Below are 23,208 nucleotides of genomic sequence, written 5' to 3' on the forward strand. Positions count from 1 at the left end.
GACCAGACTGACCAATATGGTGAAACCCCGTCTCTACTAAAGTAAATACAAAAATTAGCAGGGCGTGGTGGTGCACGTCTGTAGTCCCAGCTACTCAGGAGGCTGAGGCAGAAGAATTGCTTGAACCCGGGAGGTGGAGGTTGCAGTGAGCTGAGATCGCGCCACTGCACTCCAGCTTGGGCGACAGAGTGAGACTCCATCTCAAAAAAAAAAAAAGGAAGGAGTGAGGTGCAAAAAGGTATAGTAGGCAAGGATATTAGTAAAATGTAAATAAATCTAAATGGATCTTGATTATAAGAAGCAACATCATGGTAGTGATTGATTTTGTGGTTATACAATAGGATGGAATTAAAACAAAATGGAGGAGATTATTGGCTTAGAGTGTTCTAAAGTCTTTCTATTCTTTGGGAGGTAGATAGAGATATTTGTTAACTTTAGACTTTGAAATTCACATGTGCATGACCAAATTGTAAGTATCATCACTAATATAAATGAACCGTATAATTTTCAAACCAATAAAGTGCTCTTAAAAAGCGCTGTGTTCTAGTGCAGTTGACAAAGTATTTCACAGCACCAGAGCCGACGTTCTTCTACCTGTTTTATGGAAGATCCTCCCCATCCTCCAAGCCGACTTAGAGGATTTCTCCTCTCTGCTCTTGGGTATCTTGGCCAAATCTTTAGAGCAAGTGTAATGGCCAATTTCTTGGGTCAATTTCCTGTGCCTCCTCATCATTGTGTCCCAGTGCCTGGCATATACCAGGCACTCTCATGTTTGAAGAAGGAATGGATATGACTTGCTCGAGTTCACACAGCTTTCAAGTGGCAGATAAAAAACAGGGACCCAGATTTTTTCTCTTCCAGGTTTGTTCCTTCCTTTGAAACAATCTGAAAAAAAAATTGCATATTAAAAAAAGTTGTATTTCATGAACACAGTAGCTGCTTGATTAAAGCAAAAAGAAATTTCTCTGAGATGAAAAGCAAATGAAGGGAAAGCAATTTCATACCAGTAACCGTTGTCAGTCTATTGTTAAAAAAAAAAAAAAATCCACACTTTGCAGGTTGTGCTAGTGATGGAGCCAAGTCCCAGAACAGGCTTTTGGAATGACTGCCTTTTCCAGGGAAAACTTGACCACATTCACCTCGAGGTACTCTCTACTGGGGCATGATCCTAGGGAACTGAGAAGGCCCTCACCCACCAGCTTATCACTGCTAGGAAGTAAAACATTCAAATATCCCTTGTTGCAACACAGGAACCTACTGGTGATCTGCTAAAGGGGTGGAAGGTGGAAGGGCTGGGAACTTCCTCATGGAAAATTCTGCATTGAAATAGCAAGGAAGGAAAAGTAATTGAAGGGAGAGTAGAGAAGCAAAATGGTGAAGATAGCAAATGCTTGGAGCTGGCTTTTTTCAGATTTTCAGCCTCAGTAACCCATATTTTAAAAGTGGAAACCACATTTGACCTTCCCTTATCTCACAGCAAGATTGAAGACTCAGGGGGAAGTGGATCTTTTGAGATTCTCTGCCTAGCACCGGATGACTGCATTAGAGTCTCTGAAATGCAAAACTATGTGATCCATGTGACATTTTCTCCAATCCTTTCTTATGAGTTGCAGAGCCAAGAGAAACAGATGGAGAAGGAAAATTATCCCGAAGTAAGCTTTCCTTCAAGAGTAGAAAGGTAACAGATGCCAGTAAAGGGAGGAAGGAATGAGTGCAGGCAGCTCTCATTCCTTGACATGAACTTGGGTTCATGTCTAAATTTACTAATCATCCAATCACGGTGGTTCACATCTGTAATCCCAGCACTTTGGGAAGCCAAGGCAGGAGAATCACCCAGGAGTCCAAGACCAGCCTGGGCAACACAGCGAAGCCCCATCTCTATTTCTAAAAATATATATATATATTTTTTAAAATTTTTAAATAATAAACTTACTGATGTCAGAGCCATGTGATATCTAGACATATGCCTTTGGCAAGAGGATTAAAATTCTTTTTTTGAGATGGAGTTTTGCTCTTGTCGCCCAGGCTGGAGTGCAATGGTGCGATCTCAGCTCATTGCAACCTCTGCGTCCCAGGTTCAAGTGATTCTCCTACCTCAGCCTCCGTAGGTAGCTGGGATTACAGGCGCCCACCACCACACCCAGCTAATTTTTTTGTATTTTTAGTAGAGACAGGGTTTCGCCATGTTAGCCAGGCTGGTCTCAAACTCCAGACCTCAGGCGATCGCCCACCTCGGCCCTCCAAAGTGCTGGGATTACAGGCGTGAGCCACCCTTCCTGGCCTAAAATTTTTAAATACAGCCTGGTTCATCCACTTAAACAATCCTTTCTCTCCTTTACCTGTCTCCCATATAAAGAAACACCAGAAAGAAAACATGCTCAGCAGAAAGACTAAAAGAAGTTAGAGAGAGAGAGAGAATGTGTTTATTGTGTTTTCAAGGGTGGACTGAGGAATTTTGGCAGCAGGAATATGTGACATTTCTGCCACACTGGAGTGACTAGGGTTAACTTTTTACTTCAGCTTCAACTTGGAGGTCAGGTGAAGTTCTTTGTTTTCATTCATCTTTGACACTTTTCGCAGGATCACAGAGCTTTGCCAGAAAGGGACTTCACAACTGTCATAACATTTTAATCTCTCCAGGCCTGGGACAAGGTGGAAACCTACAGGTTCCCAAGGAGATTGTTTTCATCATTAGCATTTCCGCCAAAGGCTTAATGCTGCAGAAAGAAAGCATAATGTGGAACAAGAGTTCCTGCTTTGGCCTGTTCTGACTCTAGCTATCCAGGGCTCTGATGAAGTCCATTGTGATCTAGCATTAAAAAAAAAAAAAAAAAGCGTTCTCTCTTAAGCCTTGCTGCTCTTCGTACTGGCTCAAAGTGCATGGTTTAATACTTGTAGCTATGAATACTTGCATATTTCCAAAGGCCTTACTGTACACATTTATTGGGAAAAATCTCTATTTTCTCCCAAGTGGGTTTGAGGTAAAAAGAATCCAGTAAATAGCTACGCATTTCATTAGACTGAATGAGGGTGTGGATTGCTATCATTGTTTGCCCAAGTGAACTGCTGTTGTAAAGAAGCCCCTTCCAAAATGTTACCTGTGGGACTGCTTTCATGTCTTCATTAACAACAGACACTTGGCATTAGTGAATCAACCACTGTGTTAATTAGAACTCAGACTTGCAGCCTATCCTCAGCTCACAGAATAAACAGTTTTCCTTTGACCTAATTACAAGATGTTCTTAAACATCATCATTTTGTAAAAGAAACCATGACTACAAATTGCTTTGTGAACCATGCACATTGTTGGGACTCAAAATGTGTCTGCAGTTTGGAGAAAATGTTTGCAGTTTGCCAGCAAAAATGCAGTCCATACGCAACGGTGGTGTATACAGGCAGTGGGAATGATCTTTTTGCAGATATTATACACTTTTCTCTACCTTCCCTTACCTTCCGCATCACATAGCCCCTATCTAAAAAAAAAAAAAAAAAAAAAAAGGAAGAAAAAGAAAAAAAAAAGGTTGTCAGATCAGAATCCGAATAGTCTTTTATCTTATCAACAGATTTTATTTGGTACGTTCCTTACAGTTGCTGGCTTCGGTGACGTTTCAGATTAGATTGTCATTTCTTCCCTTAAGCCCCAACAACAGCTTTCTATCGTCATGATTGATTAAAAAGCCCAGCAAACAAATAAGCAAATTGCTACACCACCACTATCAACCACAATAAAACTCAGAAACAAAAATATTTTCTTTAAGCCAAAGAGTTGATTAAATACCTCATAATGTACTGTGGGTCAGCTGTATTGGGCCACATTGGGTCATTATTGTAGAATTTTATTTTAATATGAACCCTGAGGGATTGTAATGCCTAGAGCCTTACTCAGCCCTGATGTCCCCAAATGCTCCAGTACCATAAGGAAAAATATCTAGAGCAAGCCTGTCCAGTCCCCCGCCTGCAGGCCACATGCAGACCAGGACGGCTTTGAATGCAGCCCAACACAAATTCGTAAACTTTCTTAAAACATTATGAAATTGTTTATTTATTGATTTATTTTTAGCTCATCAGCTATCATTAGTGTAGTGTTTTTTTTGTTTTGTTTTGTTTTGTTTTGTTTTGTTTTGTTTTTGAGACGGAATCTCGCTCTGTTGCCCAGGCCGGAGTGCAGTGGTGCGATCTCGGCTCACTGCAAGCTCCTCTTCCCAGGTTCACGCCATTCTCCTGCCTCGGCCTCCCCAGTAGCTGGGACTACAGGTGCCCACCATCACACCCGGCTAATTTTTTTTTGCATTTTTAGTAGAGACGGGGTTTCACCAGGTTAGCCAGGATGGTCTCCATCTCCTGACTTCGTGATACAACCGCCTCGGCCTCCCAAAGTGCTGGGATTACGGGCGTGAGTGTAGTATCTTTCATGTGTAGCCCAAGACAATTCTTCTTCCAATGTGGCCCAGGGAAGCCAAAAGATTGGACACCCTTGATCTAGAGTATGAAAGAAAAAAACACATTTCAAGTGGCCTGTGGGATGCTGCCAGGAACCCCTCCGAGATTTCTAGTGCTGAGGACTGTAAAACACGCAAACCTCCTTCTGGGGAGGTGTTCTTGCTGAATATAACTACAGACCCTTGAGCAAAGGACTCCCTTATAGAAAACAGTGGCGAAAAGCTGAAATAATAACTGGGTAATATACAGGTTATTATACAGGCTGGCATTCCAATACCACTCCGGAGAGCGTTCACATAGCAGTTCATTTGGAACCAAAGACAATCTTTAAAAGTGTTCTGCCACAGGGCCACCGCTAGAGGGCAGAGCAGACCACTTCTGTTTTCAGACGCTTTCTCCCGAGGGGAAATTGAAAGTTACCTTGAAGGATGGGCTGAATGCTGAACAGACCTTCACACTTAAAAGCATTTCCACCCCTGCACTTCACCCTTCTAGGAGCAGAGCAGTGAGTGGGCAGGCAAGCACTACGTAAATTGCATTGAAACAGGATTTCATTGGAAGAAAACACTTCCAATGAAATCCGAAGTTTCATAACTTTGATAACTTTCATTTACTAAAATATTTCAGCCCTTTCCATATGCCAAAGACTGTGCTGAGCACTGGGGATATAAACACAAGTATTGCTTTGTTATTTTCCTCTGTAGGTTTACGGTGTAGGTGGGCAGACAGACAAGTGAATTAATCAAGAGACGATAACGTCCCAAATGCAATATGAGCTCAAAGGAGGGGAACTGGGATTTCAGGTGGGGTGAGCAGATGGGATGGCTGAAAGTGTTGGAGGCTCAAAGGCCAAATCAGAAGTCACTGGGTGAAGGAGAGAGACAAGAAAAAGAGGGAATTTTTTTTTTTTGAGAAAGTGTTTTCTGTATAATAATATATAACTGAGAAAATTAATATCCAAATGCAAAATAAAAGAAAAAAGCCAATAGCTAGTACTAAAACCTGTTGTCTTTTAATCATAAACTTCTAGTTTTCAGAAGATTTGGGGTAAAAACAACTTAGGAAGAAAACAGCATAACCACGTTGACCTGAAATGAGCTCATCTGAATATCATTCCTATTGTGTAAGCAGAGTTACACCTGGGAATGCCACGGACGAGACTGGGTAGTCCTCTAGGAATGATGAGGGCTGATGGCTGCTATGTGAGGGTGGTCTCCTCACAGCAATCATGTTGGAATGTCCCCATTCCTCTGACACACCACCAAATGTACCTGGAATGATGAACGCTAATGTGGTTCTCAAGCCATGCTACACGTTTACATCAATCAGGGAACTTTCAGATGTCCAGCTCTCTACCTCCCTGTTCTGATTCAATGTTTGAAAACTCTCTAGGTTATTTTACAGTGCAGTCAGGGTTGAGGCCTACTGAGTTATACACTGGTGATATTTCACAGGGGAAACATAAGATGCCAGCTAGGGACGCGGGCAATATCATTTTCTTTTAGCACCAGGAAATAATTGAACTTTCTACTTAATATTATATAAAGTTTTTTTAGCACCAGGAAATAATTGAACCTTCTACATAATATTATGTAACTTTTTTTTTGAGATTACAATCGACACCTCAGTTTTGTTTGTTTGTTCGTTTTGAGATGGAGTCTTGCTCTGTCGCTCAGGCTGGAGTGTGGTGGGGTGATCTTGGCCCACTGCAACCTCCACCTCCTGGGTTCAAGCGATTCTCCCACCTCAACCTCCTGAGTAGCTGGGCTTGCAGGCCTGTGCCACCAAGGCTAACTTTTGCATTTTTAGTAGAGACGGGGTTTCACCGTGTTGTCCAGGCTGGTCTTGAACTCCTGACCTCAAGTGATCCACCCGCTTTGGCCTCCCAAAGTGCTGAGATTACAGGCGTGAGCCACCCCGCCCAACCTTATGTAATTTTTTAACTTGCACTTCAACACCTGAGATAGTTCGCAGGTAAAATATGTTATCACAAAGAAAACAATATGAAAATAGAAATGAATATGCAGAAGGTAGATAATGTTGCAAGATGTTCATTTTTACCTTTTTCATTCGTCACTTTGTAATTTGTAAAGGGTCCCCCTCAGATAGGCATTGGAAAGCCCCTCCCTTTGGTCTCTCCCTTCAGAATCCTCTGGGTGCCTTTCTGCCCTTCCTTGAGAGTCCCAGCCTCATCACTGAATAACAGAGACAGATTTACCTGTTCCAGCGGCTCCCTCTTGCCTTCATCCTGGACTCTGGATGGCATCCTCTGCTGTGCTTTCTTGTGAACGATGTGTGCTGACGGTTAGCAGTTTGGATTTCTTCATCTTAGAGCATCTACAAGGGCCGGGCACGGTGGCTCACGCCTGTAATCCCAGCACTTTGGGAAGACGAGGCGGGCAGATCACCTGAGGCCAGGCGTTCGAGACCAGCCTGGTCAACATGGTGAAACGCCATCTCTACTAAAGTAAATACAAAAATTAGCTGGGCATGGTGGTGCATGCCTGTAGTCTCAACTACTCCGGAGGCTGAGGCAGGAGAATTGCTTGAACCCGGGAGGCAGAGGTTGCAGTGAGGCGAGATCGAGCACCACTGCACTCCAGCCTGGGTGACAGAGCGAGACTCCGTCAAAAAAAAAAAAAAAGCATCCACAAGACTGACAACCCTTACTGCTGGTACCACTCACCTCCAATTATTATGCTGACGTATTACTTAATTTTGTCATGTTACTTTGTCTTTCCAAATAGCTCCTCTCCGTCGGGAGAGAGTGTGATGGGAGGGTGGAGAAAGATGTAAGAGGAGGTGGGGGTAAGGGTGGTGAATCTGGCCCAGCCACATCTTTTTTTCAGCTCGCCAGTGGTGCTGAATGGGAGGCTAACGTCAAAGGGGTTGCATTCCGAAAGAGTTGCTCCAATGGTGTAGGGTATACAGCAAGATTTTCTGTATTTCGGGGGCACTTTGACTCAAACTAGGGTTCAGGAAAGCCGCTGACCATTCAAGCTGATCCTCTTCTGGTCAAGAGGCTGCAGCGAGGGAGAACTCTAGCAAGAAACAGGAAACTGGGGGCCGAGAAATGGTGAGGGCTGGAGAATTCAATACTGGCAGCCCGTTGCTGCCGGAAGGCAGGGGAGCCGCTGCTCTGACACACTTGTGCCGCTAGAGGGCAGCGCAGGGCAGAGCAGCAACTCAAGTGCACCATTTGGGGAGCGCAGGATTTCAGCAGCTGGAGGAGTCACAGGGAAGCCATTCATAAAACAAGCATAGAATAAATTATCTAGCAAGGAAGGTTGCTTTGAAATATGACCAGGAAAAGGGTAGACACCAAAGGTAACAATTGCTTTAATAACTTTGAGTAATGAGACTTTTTTTTTTTTTTTTTTGACAGAGTCTCCCTCTGTCTCCCAGGCTGGAGTGCAGTGGCGCGATCTCAGCTCACTGCAACCTCCACCTCCCGGGTCCAAGCGATTCTCAATTCTCCTGCCTCAGCCTCCCGTGTAGCTGGGACTATAGTCCCGCGTCACCTCGCCCGGCTAATTTAATTTTTGTATTTTTAGTAGAAACGGGATTTCACCATGTTGGCCAGGCTGGTCTTGAACTCTTGACCTCAAGTGATCCGCCCACCTCGGCCTCCCAAAGTGTTGGGATTACAGGCGTGAGCCAGCGCGCCCAGCTGAGTAATGAGACTTTTCTGCAGTGAACATGGAAATAGGCTGCTTCAGAGGTAAGGAGAGAAGGGAATTTTGAGATTATTTGAAACGGTGATTTATCTCAGTACAGACATGGCACATGTCCACTTCAGCGGTATAAAATGAGCTAATCAGGGGCTACAGTGGCCTTCCTAAGTCTCATGAAACACTTTCAAAAACTTTCCATGCTTTCCCTAATTTTGTGCAGCAAACGATAAGAGACACTTAGGGATTTGCTTCATATGAGAACTAGCCCAAGAAACCAACTACACGTGGACCACACAGAGAGCATCTCCAAGAGTGATAGACAGTACTCAGCCTCCATCGTTTCATTTTGATGGAAACAGAGTGAGTTTAAGGAAGGCTTTTGGTGAGCACATGTTTTATATTTCTATTTCATAATGCTGGTATTTCTATCAGTCTTCCTGGAATATTTCTCCCCTAAATGCAGAGAGAATCAAAAGCAAGAAAATACTGCAGGCCCATCTGGGCAGCATTCATAGAAACGAGGGCTAATGGCTGGCATGTAGGAATCAGTTCCTCAGAACAATCATGGTAATAAAATAAAGTTGACCTCGGTCTAAATGCAGTTCTTTGTCAATATGTCTTTTCTCTGGCTGCTTTTAAGAGCTTCTTTTCATCTTCGATAATATGAAATTTGATTATGATGTACTTTGGTGAGAGTTTTTTTGTTGTTTTATTTTTTATTTTTTGGTTGGGGCCCTTCAGGCGTCCTGGATCTATGGAACAGCACACCACATCACGTATCATATCACTTTCAGAAAATTCTTAGCTAGTATCTTCTCCCCCATTCTCTTTTCTGTCCTTCTGGAACTTTAATATTAAATCTCCTCTTTTTTTTTTATCTTGTCTGTGATATTTCCCATTTATTTTGTGTCTTCGTACTGTAGTCTGTGTCATTTCTTCAGATAATTCTCAGTACACCAATACTCTCTGCCTGCACCAAATCTGTTGTTCAATCCATCCATTGAATGTTGTTTTCATTTGTTTTGTGTGAGGGCAGTGGGAGGGGTGAGCAAACAATATGTATCTTTTGAAATCTACCTAGTCAGTTAACAGTCTCTTCCTGGTATGTAATTCTGATACACTAATTTCTTCCTATAACATCTAAATCATTTATGTTCTGCAAACACTAATGTTAACATCTGAAATCTTTGTAAATGTGATTCCTCTGCAGGTTTTCTTAGCTAACTCCTGCTTATTGGACTTTGTTTCCTTTTTTTACAAAAAAAAAAAATTATTTGATTCTGTGAGTTCATAGTTATTGGAGCATTATCTGCAGGAATGCTGTGATGTCTGGGTTGTTGTTGGTTTACCCAAAAAGAATTTATGTTTGCTTTGGCGAGGAGCATAAGGGAGAAGAATGCTACCAGCCTGGTACTACTACTTTACCTTCTTGGCTTTGGATTTGGAGAGACCATGCAAGCAGTGTGAGTTGGAGCCCCAAACCTGCACGGAAGTTTTTTGGTGTTTGTTTGTTTGTTTGTTTTTGAGACAGAGTCTCACTCTATCTCCCAGGCTGGAGCACGATCTCGGTTCACTGCAACCTCCGCCTCCCGGATTCAAGCAATTCTCCTGCCTCAGCTTCCTGAGTAGCTGGGATTACAGGCATGCACCATCACACCTGGCTAATTTTTGTAATTTTTTATAGAGACGGGGTTTCACCATGTTGGCCAGGCTGGTCTCAAACTCCTGACCTCAGGTGATTGGCCCACCTCAGCCTCCCAAAGTGCTGGGATTACAGGCGTGAGCCACCACACCCAGCGGCCAGGAGCTTGTTCTTACTATGCATTCTTAGGAGAGGTGGGTTTTGTTTGTTCGTTTGTTGTTGTTTTCCATTTTACTTAGAGGAAAAGTCAAGACGCAAAGTTTTTTACTTTCAATCTTTGTGGGGCAGCCCTTTGAAATCATAGCTTAAATGGGGCTTTCTGAAATGAATATCCACCTTGCAAGGTCCCTGCCTCCCATGTGGCCCTGCATCCCATGTAGCTCTTGAAATCAGAGTTCCAGGTCCCAGTGCATGGAAAGATGCCCTTTAAGCCATCCATGGCCTTGGTGCCATTTCCTCTCTGCATCTGTGCCGTGTACGTAGTCATGCATGAACTGCCTCTGAAGATTTACCTTATTCCCTTGTCACTGTGACCGGTCTATTTTAAAAGATTTTTTTTAAGTCTTAATCTAGCATTTGTAGTTAGGTTAGCAGTGATTTTTTAGGATGTTTTCTGCAATATTCTCAGAAACTCTCAGATCTTAAATAAGAGATCTGTGATAGTAGCTTTTTAAAAATTATTATCACTTTATGCTGGATACTGGCTAAACACTGAATGTCTTATCTCATTTAATCTTCAGAACGAATGCTATGAAGAAGGAATAATCAATTCCACACTTTATAAAGGAGGAAAGTAAGGTTCTGAGAAATTAAACTGCCTGGAGTTATGCCATAGTTGTGAATCGATGAAACCAATTTGTCTAATGACCAAGTCCATGTTTTCATCCACAATAAACACAGTTATTACGATGCTATCTTAAAGCTTTGGAGACTATTTAGTAAATGGTAGCACATCTCTTCTTCCCTAAGTGCTCAACCAAGCTCTTTTTTTTTTTTTTAAACCGCAGCCAAACTTAAAACAACCTGTATCAGTTAGAGTTCATACAGGAAAACAGAGCCATTCCAAGTCTTATAGGGATTTGGGGTTTAATACTGAAATTGAAGCTTACAGAATGTGAGAGGAGCTGGGTAGTACAGGAGGTCTGGATGGAGAGTTGGAGGATCAGAGAAAGTCGCTAACCTCCTTGGGCTGCAGCAAGCTGGGTGGGAGGGTGACAGCTTGTGGGAAGATGTGGAGAAGCTGTGTACATGGGCCACCAACATGGGACCACCAAGGAAGAGCTCATAGAGAGGCCTGTGGAAACTTCCACCTCCATGGGACTCCCAGTGCTGTGGGCCTCAGCCAAGTGCTGGTTGGTGGGCTTTGGGCTGCTGTTGGTTGGTCAGATTACAAGTTGAGAAGACAGGCTGGACAACGAGCAGAGAACAGCCAGGCCAAGCTGGTGCCTGCTGGCCCCTCTGTGTCTATAGGTCACCGTGTCAGCACCATAACCTTCCAGGGGTAATGGCCTCTTGCTCACATCTGCCTTCCTTCGAGTTCTTCTCCTGGCAACTCTTACCCAGAATCATAGACAGAAGAGGATCGTGGTAAACAGCCCCTCACCTTAGGAGAGGCAGTGCTGACCTGTCTGCAGACAATCCAGCACACATCTCTGTGATCTCTAGATCAGGTGGCCCTTCAAATGTCTGGGACATAATATAAATACACGTTTAAAAAAAATAAATAAATGGGACCTAATTAAACTAAAAAAGCTTCTGAACAGCAAGAGAAATAATCATCAAAGTAAACAACCCATAGAATGGGACAAAATATTTGTAAACTATGCTGACAAAGGACTGATATCCAGAATCTACAAGAAACTCAAACAAGGCCAGGCACGGTGGCTCACGCTTGTAATCCCAGCGCTTTGGGAGGCCGAGGCAGGTGGTTCACGAGGTCAGGAGATCAAGACCATCCTGGCTAACATGGTGAAACCCTGTCTCTACTACAAATACAAAAAAATTAGCCGGGCATGGTGGCAGGTGCCTGTAGTCCCAGCTACTCAGAAGGCTGAGGCAGGAGAATGGCATGAACCCGGCAGGCGGAGCTTGCAGTGAGCCAAGATTGCGCCACTGTACTCCAGCCTGGGCAACAGAGTAAGACTCCGTCTCAAAAAAAAAAAAAAAAAAAGAAAAGAAACTCAAATAAATCAGCAAGAAAAAAAAAAAGAATCCCATCAAAAACTGGACAAATGTTGTGAGTAGACATTTCTCAAAAGAAGATATACAAATGGCCAATAAACATATGAAAAAATGATCAACATCACTAATCATCAGAAAATGCAAATTAAAACCACAATGAGATACCACCTAGCCCTAGCCAGAACGGCCATTATTAAAAAGTAAAAAAAGAAAAAAGACACCCGCAGCAGGACCCGGTGGCTCACGCCTGTAATCCCTGCATTTTGGGAGGCTGAGGCAGGCTGATCAACTGTGGTCAGGAGTTCGAGACCAGCCTGGCCAACATAGTGAAACCCCATCTCTGATAAAAATACAAAAATTATCCGGGCATGGTGGCACGTGCCTGTAGTCCCAGCTACCTGGGAGGCTGAGGCAGGAGAATCGCTTGAACCTAGGAGGCGGAGGTTGCAGTGAGCTGAGATCGCACCACTGCATTCCAGCCTGGGTGACAGAGCAAGACTCTGTCTCAAAAAAAAAAAAGAAGAAAAAGAAAAAGACACCTGTACACATATGTTTATCACAGCACTATTCACAATTGCAAAGATATGGGACCAACCTAAGTGCCCATTGACCAATGAGTAGATAAAGAAAATGTGGTATATATACATCATGGAATACTACTCAGCCATAAAAAAGAACTAGATTTGTTTTTTGCAGCAACTTGGATGGAGCTGGAGGCCATTATTCTAAGTGAAGTAACTCAGGAATGGAAAACCAAAAACTTTATGTTCTCTATTACAAGTGGGAGCTAAGTTGTGAGTGCACAAAGGCATACAGACTGATATAATACTTTGTAGACTCAGAAGTACAGAAGGTGGAAGGGTGAGAAGGGAGTAAGGGATTTAAAAAACTATATATTGAGTATAATGTACACTACTCAGGTGACAGGTCTACTAACATCTCAGGTTTCACCACTGTACAATTCATCCATATAACCAAAAACCACTTATACTCCAAAAGCTATTGAGATAGATAGTTGACAGATAGATAGACAGATGCATCTGCATCTCCCTATATATAGTATATAATTTATCTATATATAATAAATGCATGTTTAAAGCACAGTATTACCTTTCAAATTTTAAAAAAATTCAACGAACACAGTATTTGGAAGTCCACTTGATTTTATTATCACCAACAGAATTATGACACAAAGCTTAATACAACTTTTGAACTTAGGCCTGGTATTTGTCAATCAGCTAATTACCATTAGGCCACAAAACAGTCTTGCTGTTGTCTAAGAAAAACTCGGGAGCTACACATTGAAAGACTTTTAAATACTGTCATTTGCAGACTCAAGATAACTCCCATTCTGAGAACCCTGAAATGAGTTAAAGTTCCATCTGACAAGATCCATAAAGAGGTTACCTCAAGTTAAAATCATTATAGGCAAATATTCTTATTGTGGGTATTCTGTGTCCTTATGCCCTGTTCTTATTTTGCTTTGTTTTTTAATGCTTTCAGTAATTTGGTCTTCATAGAAACAAGTTCCAAAAAGTTAAATAATAAGTATTACCTTAAATACTTGAGTCAAATTTCCTATTTGCCTAAGTGAAGCCACATTAGCCACTGTGTGTCCCAAAATATATACAACCCGTAGACCTACATCTGGCTAATCAGTGAGAATTGACCCCATCGTGTTCAAAAGACATGAAAAAGGATTCAAAATTGAGAAGAAGTCTCAGATACCTTCCTAACTTATTACTGTCTTAGGAAAAAAGATCTTTCACCACTAAGTAGACTCTTCTAATTTATGAACTCACTGATATTTCTGGAAGTATTTCTCTCTCTGCTTTCTGAGTTCTCCTTTCTGATATTGAGAGACTTCTGAGTGTACTGCTTTTTGGATTTAGTTTTTTATGAGGAAGACTTATTTTGAAACCAAAGCTCAACAAGCCGTTGTTAAGACAAATGACTGAATCGCTAAGCAGCAGCAGGTGCCAATGTTTTCTGTCTCCATAGAAACATGAGCACAGTGACCTCTAGTGGACACTACATAGCCAGAAAGCCTAATGCTCAAAGTGGAGGTCAATCATTGAATGGTAAAAGCTCTTTTATTTTTTCTTTTGATGCGGAGTTATTGTCAGATTCTTCCAAGAATCATAACTGAGGCAATGTGAAAAGTGACCCTTTCTCTCCATACTTGCTCTCCAATCTCTTTTCTTCATATCAATCAGGAACTTTTATTAGTGAAAACCTTCAAATGTTGCCAACTCTCACCCCATCACGGGCCCCTCATTTCCCTCTACCTGTGCGGACTGCACCAACATCTAACTCAGCAATGCAGCAACTTGCCAGGTGTTTTCATTACTGTGGGGCTTAATGAAAAAACAGGTGCTGGCTTTGCCCCAAGCAGACCGAATCAGAATCTCTAGGCGGGATCTGAGAATTATTTTCAGAAATCCACATATGAGTCTGATACCCTTATAAAGGTCAAAGCCTACCATTCTCTGCCTACACCATTTTTCTTCAATTAAAAATATTTTAATTTTAATTTTTAATTTATTTTTTGAGCAGATAATATATTTATGTGATCCCAAAATCAGAAAATAGAAAACACAAATATTTACATATCCAGCAGAACATTTTCCTACAATTCTCTGCATCTGTTCAGTCCCCCATAAACATGTCCACTGAGGGGACATTTGTCCAAGGCGGTGTCCTCTTAGGGTTTTTCTCTGCTGATACAAGTGAATACAAACATAAATTACCATCTTCCCCATTTTTATACAAAAGGAAACAAACTATACAAAGTATACTATAATATACAAAGTATTTATAGTTTGCTACTGTGTCTCTTTTAGATCCTTTCACATCAGTAGGTAGAAAGCCTCTTCATTCTATTTTTTCTAAAGCTGCATGTCATTCCTTTCTATGAGCATATCATAAATTCTAACCAGTTCCCTATTGAAAGATAATGTTTTTCCTCACCCTTTTGCTATCGAACAATGCTCCAATGACATAGATAATTTCATGTGTGTGCCAGGAAAAAATTTCCAAAGTGGAATTGCTAGGTCGAAAATAATTTGGTAATAATATAATAAAAAATAAAATAAATAATAATTCTTATTTTATTTTATTATGGTTTAATTTAAAAAATACATTTGATCTTTGTCCCCATGTTCTTGGCACAAAGCTTGGGAATTTGAATTTCCTGATAGGAGGATATTTGGTTATTCATAACAAACCCTTTTTGACTGTACCTGAGTTTATGCTAAAGAGGTGACTCATGACAAGGCCCTTAGCTTCCAAATGGAGGTTGGTCACCAGAGAAGCCAGCCACGTGATTAGAGGGTTAGAACTTTTAACTCCACCCTCTGACCTGTGGGAAGGGGAAAGAGACTAGACATGGAGTTCAGTCTTGTGACCAGTGGTTTAATCAGTCATATCTGCATAATGGAACCCATATAAAACCCGTGGACCATGGGACTCGAAGAGCTTTCTGCTGGTGAACACATCATGTGCTAGGAGGGTGGTACATGGAACCCCTGTATTCCCCATCCTCATATCTTGTTCTATCCATCTCTCCCATTTGGTTATTCCTAAGTTGTTTGCTTTATTATAAAACTGTAGCACTCTCAGTGAGTTCTGTGAGCCATTCTAGTGAATTACTGAACCTGAGGGAGGTCATGAGACCCCCAAATTTGTAGTCAGCTAGGCAGAAGTACAGGTAGCTTGGGATACCTGAGATTGGTGGCCGATGTCAGATGTGAAGGCAATTTGGAGACTGAGCCCTTCGCATGTGGGGTCTGTGCTAACTCCAGGTATTTAGTATCAGAGAGGAATTGAAGTGCTGGGCACCCAGTTGAAGTCATAGAATCAGTGTCAGAGCATACACACCATTATCACAATCCAATATGAGGAATCTTCGTGGAGTGATGGAAATCTGAAATCTTTCAGTTCTTTACTTACCTGATCTCTTTGCAGCACTGGACATGGTCAACCAGTCTTCATTCCTAAGACCCTCCTCTACTGGTTCCTGAAAACTAAACTTTTGACCTTCCTCCTACCTCTGACCACCTCTTCCCAGGCTCCTTTGCAGGCTCTCCTTTATCTTTTTGTGCCTAACATAGTTCTCCAGGTATCTTTTCCCAGGTCCAATCTCCTGTGCATTGATGACTTCTAAATTTGTATCCCCAATCCCCCAAGTCCTTCTCATAGGCTGATGACCAACAGTCCACCTAATTTTTGGACATTTCCTCACAGATGCATTGAACTCACTAAAACGAAACTCTCCATCTTTTCGCTTTGCTTCTGTGCTCTCCGTTCCAAACCTGCTTTGGCTCATGTATTCTGGTCAATATGAACTACAGCCATGCCCATGCAGACACCCTATTGGAGTTGTTCTCTGTGATTTTCCCTTCGTTGGAGGCATCCTAATTAGTGCAGCCAATGTTCTGCCAAACAAGAGGAATTGCTTCTTGTAGAAAATGCAAACATAAAAAAGAAGATTTCAATGCATATGAAGAAGATTTAGTCATGACTGAAGAGCACAGGCTAGGAAAGTGCCGTCTGGTGGACCAAGACATTACCTTGGACACTAAACCATGAAGCAGAGCCTGAAAGGACTCCCTTTTACAGAAGACCCACATGCTTCTCCCAGAAGATGGAATTAAGGCAAGCACGAAAACTTGGAGGCTACCTATTTACCAACCTCTTTTTTAAAACAATTATAATTTCTGCAGGATTCCTATGTGACCACAGTGCTAAGTGCTTTATATATATTATTTCATTATTGCTCACAATAGGGCTAGGCGTGGTGGCTCACTCCTGTAGTCCCAGCACTTTGGGAGGCTAAGGTGGGTGGCTCACTTGAGGTCAGGAGTTTGCGACCAGCCTGGCCAACATGGTGAAAACCTGTCTCTGCTAAAAATACGAAAAAAAAAAAAAAGCCAGATGTGATGGCGCACACCTGTAATTCTAGCTACTTAGATGACTGATGCATGAGAATTGCTTAAACCCAGGAGGCAGAGATTGCAGTAAGCTGAGATCTCACCACTGCACTCCAGCCTGGGTGACAGCGTGAGACTCAGTCTCAAAACAAACAAACAAACAAACAAAAAATTGTCTACAACAACCCTGTAATCTAATTGTTGTTTGCTCCACTGTTTAGATAAGAACATTTGGGGTTTGGAGGTTATTTGACCAAGGACGACCTAACTTGTCAATTCTACAGCTTGAATTCAAGTCTGCCTGTAAAACCTGTAGCCTGATCCGTGGCAGTAGCCAAGGCCTTTTTTTTGGTCACAAAGGTAGTCCAAAAAGTTATCTGATGATGCTACATCCCTCTGAGTTTTTCAGGCTGGGCTAAAAGCATCATTCTAACTGCCCTATAGTTTTTATTCTGTTTTATTGTAAAGCAATGATTCATACAGTTAGTACTCCCCAGGGTTAAATTCCTTTTTGTATATATTAAGCAAAAATAGCCAAGTGCAGGATAGCATAATTACTTTTGTGCAAAAATATGTACTTTATAAATAGATACTATTTTAGGATATTTGCTTTTTTATAATGGAATGTTGGGGATAAGAAGGGAATGAGGTTGCAGCTAATCCTATTGGTTTTGTACAGTTCTGTAAAGATTAAATTTATAAGTGGGTTAAGTGGATGGGGGGATCATGGTCCATGTTTTGGCTTGTTTTTATACCTCTTTGGATTAAAAAAACAATATTTATTACTTTAAAAACTACCTTTTAGAAGTCACTCGAACTATTTTTCTACAAAGAGCCTTTTCAATAAACATCTTAGAAAAGTGCAGAGGTTGAAGAGCATTTTATGAGGAAGTCTTCTTTCTGGCTTCTGACAAGGCGTGTCACTTAAATGAACAATTCTGCATGTCACCCTCCACCTGAAAAATTACTGAATGCTCCCAGAGTCCCATAAGCAAAGATCCTCTTTGTCCTTGAGCCAAACCCATATGTAGTTAAAGACAAAGTCAGCTTGCTTTGAAGTTCAGAGAAAGAGTTGACTACAGTACTTCACCACTGAGAAACAATAAGACTCTAGCTCACTCTTTTTTTTTTTTTTTTTTCTCTATAATTTTTTTTTTTTTTATTATACTTTAGGGTTTTAGGGTACATGTGCACAATGTGCAGGTTTGTTACATATGTATCCATGTGCCATGTTGATTTCCTGCACACATTAACTCGTCATTTAGCATTAGGTGTATCTCCTAATGCTGTCCCTCCCCCCTCCCCCCACCCCACAACAGTCCCCGGAGTGTGATGTTCACCTTCCTGTGTCCATGAGTTCTCATTGTTCAATTCCCACCTATGAGTGAGAACATGCGGTGTTTGGTTTTTTGTCCTTGCGATAGTTTACTGAGAATGATGTTTTCCAGTTTCATCCATGTCCCTACAAAGGACACGAACTCATCATTTTTTATGGCTGCATAGTATTCCATGGTGTATATGTGCCACATTTTCTTAATCCAGTCTATCGTTGTTGGACATTTGGGTTGGTTCCAAGTCTTTGCTATTGTGAATAGTGCCGCAATAAACATACGTGTGCATGTGTCTTTATAGCAGCATGATTTATAGTCCTTTGGGTATATACCCAGTAATGGGATGGCTGGGTCAAATGGTATTTCTAGTTCGAGATCCCTGAGGAATCGCCACACTGACTTCCACAATGGTTGAACTAGTTTACAGTCCCACCAACAGTGTAAAAGTGTTCCTATTTCTCCACATCCTCTCCAGCACCTGTTGTTTCCTGATTTTTTAATGATGGCCATTCTAACTGGTGTGAGATGGTATCTCACTGTGGTTTTGATTTGCATTTCTCTGATGGCCAGTGATGATGAGCATTTCTTCATGTGTTTTCTGGCTGCATAAATGTCTTCTTTTGAGAAGTGTCTGTTCATGTCCTCTGCCCACTTTTTGATGGGGTTGTTTGTTTTTTCTTGTAAATTTGTTTGAGTTCATTATAGATTCTGGATATTAGCCCTTTGTCAGATGAGTAGGTTGCAAAAATTTTCTCCCATTCTGTAGGTTGCCTGTTCATTCTGATGATAGTTTCTTTTGCTGTGCAGAAGCTCTTTAGTTTAATGAGATGACATGATTGTATATCTAGAAAACCCCATTGTCTCAGCCCAAAATCTCCTTAAGCTGATTAGCAACTTCAGCGAAGTCTCAGGATACAAAATTAATGTACAAAAATCACAAGCATTCTTGTACACCAATAACAGACAAACAGAGAGCCAAATCATGAGTGAACTCCCATTCACAATTGCTTCAAAGAGAATAAAATACCTAGGAATCCAACTTACAAGGGATGTGAAGGACCTCTTCAAGGAGAACTACAAACCACTGCTCAATGAAATAAAAGAGGATACAAACAAATGGAAGAACATTCCATGCTCATGGGTTGGAAGAATCAATATCGTGAAAATGGCCATACTGCCCAAGGTAATTTATAGATTCAATGCCATCCCCATCAAGCTACCAATGACTTTCTTCACAGACTTGGAAAAAATTACTTTAAAGTTCATATGGAACCAAAAAAGAGCCCGCATCGCCAAGTCAATCCTAAGCCAAAAGAACAAAGCTGGAGGCATCACGCTACCTGACTTTAAACTATACTACAAGGCTACAGTAACCAAAACAGCATGGTACTGGTACCACAACAGAGACATAGATCAATGGAACAGAACAGAGCCCTCAGAAATGATGCCGCATAGCTACAACTATCTGATCTTTGACAAACCTGACAAAAACAAGAAATGGGGAAAGGATTCCCTATTTAATAAATGGTGCTGGGAAAACTGGCTAGCCATATGTAGAAAGCTGCAACTGGATCCCTTCCTTACACCTTATACAAAAATTAATTCAAGATGGATTAAAGACTTATATGTTAGACCTAAAACCATTAAAATCCTACAAGAAAACCTAGGCAATACCATTCAGGACATAGGCGTGGGCAAGGACTTCATGTCTAAAACACCAAAAGCAATGGCAACAAAAGCCAAAATCGACTCTAGCTCACTCTTATGGACGGGGTGCCTTTCACCCCTTGCACCTGTCAAGGAAGACAGACTTTTTGATCTATTTTCTTAAAAGTGGCTGTGCAGCTTTATAAAGTTGTTTGTGGAAGTACTTCAACTGAATTTATATTGGAATTTAGAAGACTTGAAGATAAAATACTTCACATAAGAAAAATACCATGTTTTCTTATTATTAAGTAATGAGACATGTCACTGAAATACGTAAGAAAAGTACATTTTACTTGTATGTGGTCCTATTGCGTATGTTGAATACCTTTTAATAGCTATTCTGAATATTATGTTTCAAGCCTTATCAGTCAAAGGATATAATTTATAAGAGTCCCCTTAAGTAGGACGTGGAGGTCAGATGTTGGGCAGGAAAGCAAACAAACACAGAAACTAACAAATTTTCACTATGCTTTCCAGGAAAGGGACATTTTATCAGAGTCCTGAAGGACGAGTGGTAGCTAACTAGATTAAAGGAGGGGAAAAGTAGAGAATATTTCAGGCAAACAGACCATCCTGTCTGAAGTCCCCAGCCATGAGGAAAGACAGCAGTATACAAGAAACTGAAAGAAAGCCCTGGAGCTCAGACCGCTGCAGGGACAGTGGCCCCGAAAAAGGCTAGGCACAGAATTGTAGGCTATGCTGTTCTTGCCTCTATCCAGAAACTGACAGAAAATCACTGAAAGGTTTTCACTATGTGTGGGAAGGTTTCAAAGACGCTGTCAAAAAGTCAGCAGCCTGGTTTTTTCCCTTTGAGGGTAATCCTCTTTCACCCTGGCTACTTTTTCATTATGACATGTTTTGTGTTGGATTAGTGTCCTTCGCCAACTGTGAAAAATCAGCCATCATCTCTTCAGGTACTTTTTCTTCCCCATCTTCACTGTCTCCTCTTCATCAAGAACGCTAACTGGATGTGTGTTAGGTCTATTACTTTGTCTTAATCTCTCTATCAGGTTTCCCGTCTCTTTTTCTCTCTTTACTGCATTCTGGAAAATTTCTTCGGAACACTGTGGTTCACTAATTCTTCAGCCTGAAGGATTGTTTTCTCTTTTCATTTCTAGTTGTTGTATTTGCTTCTTTTTCAAACTTAGATGTTCAGCTTCTTTATAATCCTATTCATTATTCAGGTTTTTCGGTTTTTCCTTCATTTTTTTAATTAAGCTTTTAATTTCGAGATAATTATAGACTCACATGCAGTTGTAGGGAATAATACAGAGAGCTCCCATGTGCCATGTACCCAGCTTCTCATGGTGCTAATGAAACTATAAAATGTGTTGTAAAACTATAGCACAGTGTCACACTAGAACCTTAATTTTTTGTTGTTTTGTTTTGTTTCCGTTTTTGTTTTGTTTGTTTGTTTTTTGAGACCAAGTCTCTCTCTGTCAATCAGGCTGTAGTACAGAGGTGTGATCTCAGCTCACTGCAACCTCCGCCTCCTCCATTCAAGTGATTCTCCTGCCTCAGCCTCCTGAGTAACTGGGATTATTGGCATGCACCAACATGCCTGGCTAATTTTTGTATTTTTATGGAGTTTCACCATGTTGGCCAGCCTGGTCTCAAGCTCCTGACCTCAAGTGATCCACCCGCCTCAGCCTCCCAAAGTGCTGGGATTACAGGCATGAGCCACCACACCCAGCCTAGGACCTTAATTTTTTAAAACATTAAACTACCTTTTAATATTGTGTGACTGATAATGCCAATAGTAGAAAATGCTTTGTGGGTCTTTTTAAAAAATTATATACTTATTTCTGTTAGTTCTTATTCATAGTGTCTTTCTTCGCTGGGTAACTGATGATTTCTCATGAGGAAATGGTTTTTTTCTTGAAACTTTATATGGAGGGACTGATTTAGACTTTGCACTGAAGCTAATTCCAACAAAGAAAACTGCCTTTGCTTCTGTCTGGCTCCTTGTAGCACTTCCAACCCAGGTATCCTTTATACTAAATACTTGGCTGGAGGTATTTTTGGATGACCCAGATAGTATGAATTTAGGCTGCAAATCCACATGAAGGCTGGGTTATGGATGCTTAGAAAGAGTCTGCTAGAGTTGATGGGACTCAGGCTCACATCTAGTCCACCCTTTCATAAGGGATTGGTCAAAACAATGTGTCCAGAAGAGCCTTTCACTTGGTTTAATACTCTGATGACACCATCTTGAAAATCTTAATAACGTCTTACCAAGTAGCCCACATTTTTATTTTGCCCTGGGCCCCCTATGTTATCCAGCGGGTCCTGCAAGGGGTATGGCCCTTTGGGCATCCCAGCTGTCTAAGGCGAGGTTACCTACCGGATGGGACTTTTTCTCCTGACCCTGTAATTGGCACATCCCCAAAACTCAAAGCTCCCATTTACTAGTTTGGTGAGAACAACTTACATGCTCTTATTACCCCTCTACATTTCTGTTTTGACTTTTTCCTGAATACCCTTCTCTTTTTTTCAAGTCATCAGTGCTTTTGGTGGCTAGTTTAAAATCTTGCAATGCTGTCTCCCGCTGCTGACTCCTCTTCTTGGGAAGCCCCCTCCAGGCACACTGTTCCCTTCATAGGATCACCAGCATCCTTCCCAATCATGCCTCTTCTATTCCCCTTCCAACTCCAAATCTAGAAGACCCTAATTTGCTTTCCAATATGTTGTTTAAGGCATTTGCTCTATCCCCTTATTCTTTCAGGGTTTAGCTCTTTCAATTCTCAAAAGCTTTTCTTCTTTCCAAAATCGCTGCCTCAGCAAATCTAAAGCTCTGCCTTTTGAAATCTCTGTTAGAAGATTTTGAAATATGTTTAGAAATTGAAAAGGTAAATAGCATTTTTTTTTTCTCTTTGCATTCCTCCTATACTAATCTAGTCTTCCCTGGGGAAGGGGTACCTCTCAATCAATGGTGTGAGGGGAAGGGGTCGGCAAAGCAAAACCTTGTTTTATGACTCAGTTTTGTCCCACCACACATTGCTTGAGTGCTCGGAGTCTTCGACTCCAGCTCTACAGCTGGACTTCCCAGTTACAGAAGCAAATATTAATACATTTAGATTTTGGACATAAGCCAGCTTGAGTTGAACTTCTTGCCTTAAAATGGAAGGACTCTTGATTAGTCCAGTGGTTGACCAGATGGTGGATAGTTACCGAACCCTTTTCTCAAGAAACCAACCACAGGGTTGGGTTGCTGTGAGCTCCAACAGCTATTTATTTGGTGGAAATGGCAACAGGCAAAGCCAGTTTGCGATGTTTAAAGTATGGCTTTGGATTTGAGCTTT

The sequence above is a fragment of the Nomascus leucogenys genome, chromosome 22a, assembly GCF_006542625.1.
Source record: "Nomascus leucogenys isolate Asia chromosome 22a, Asia_NLE_v1, whole genome shotgun sequence".
NCBI classification, from domain to species: Eukaryota; Metazoa; Chordata; class Mammalia; order Primates; family Hylobatidae; genus Nomascus; species Nomascus leucogenys.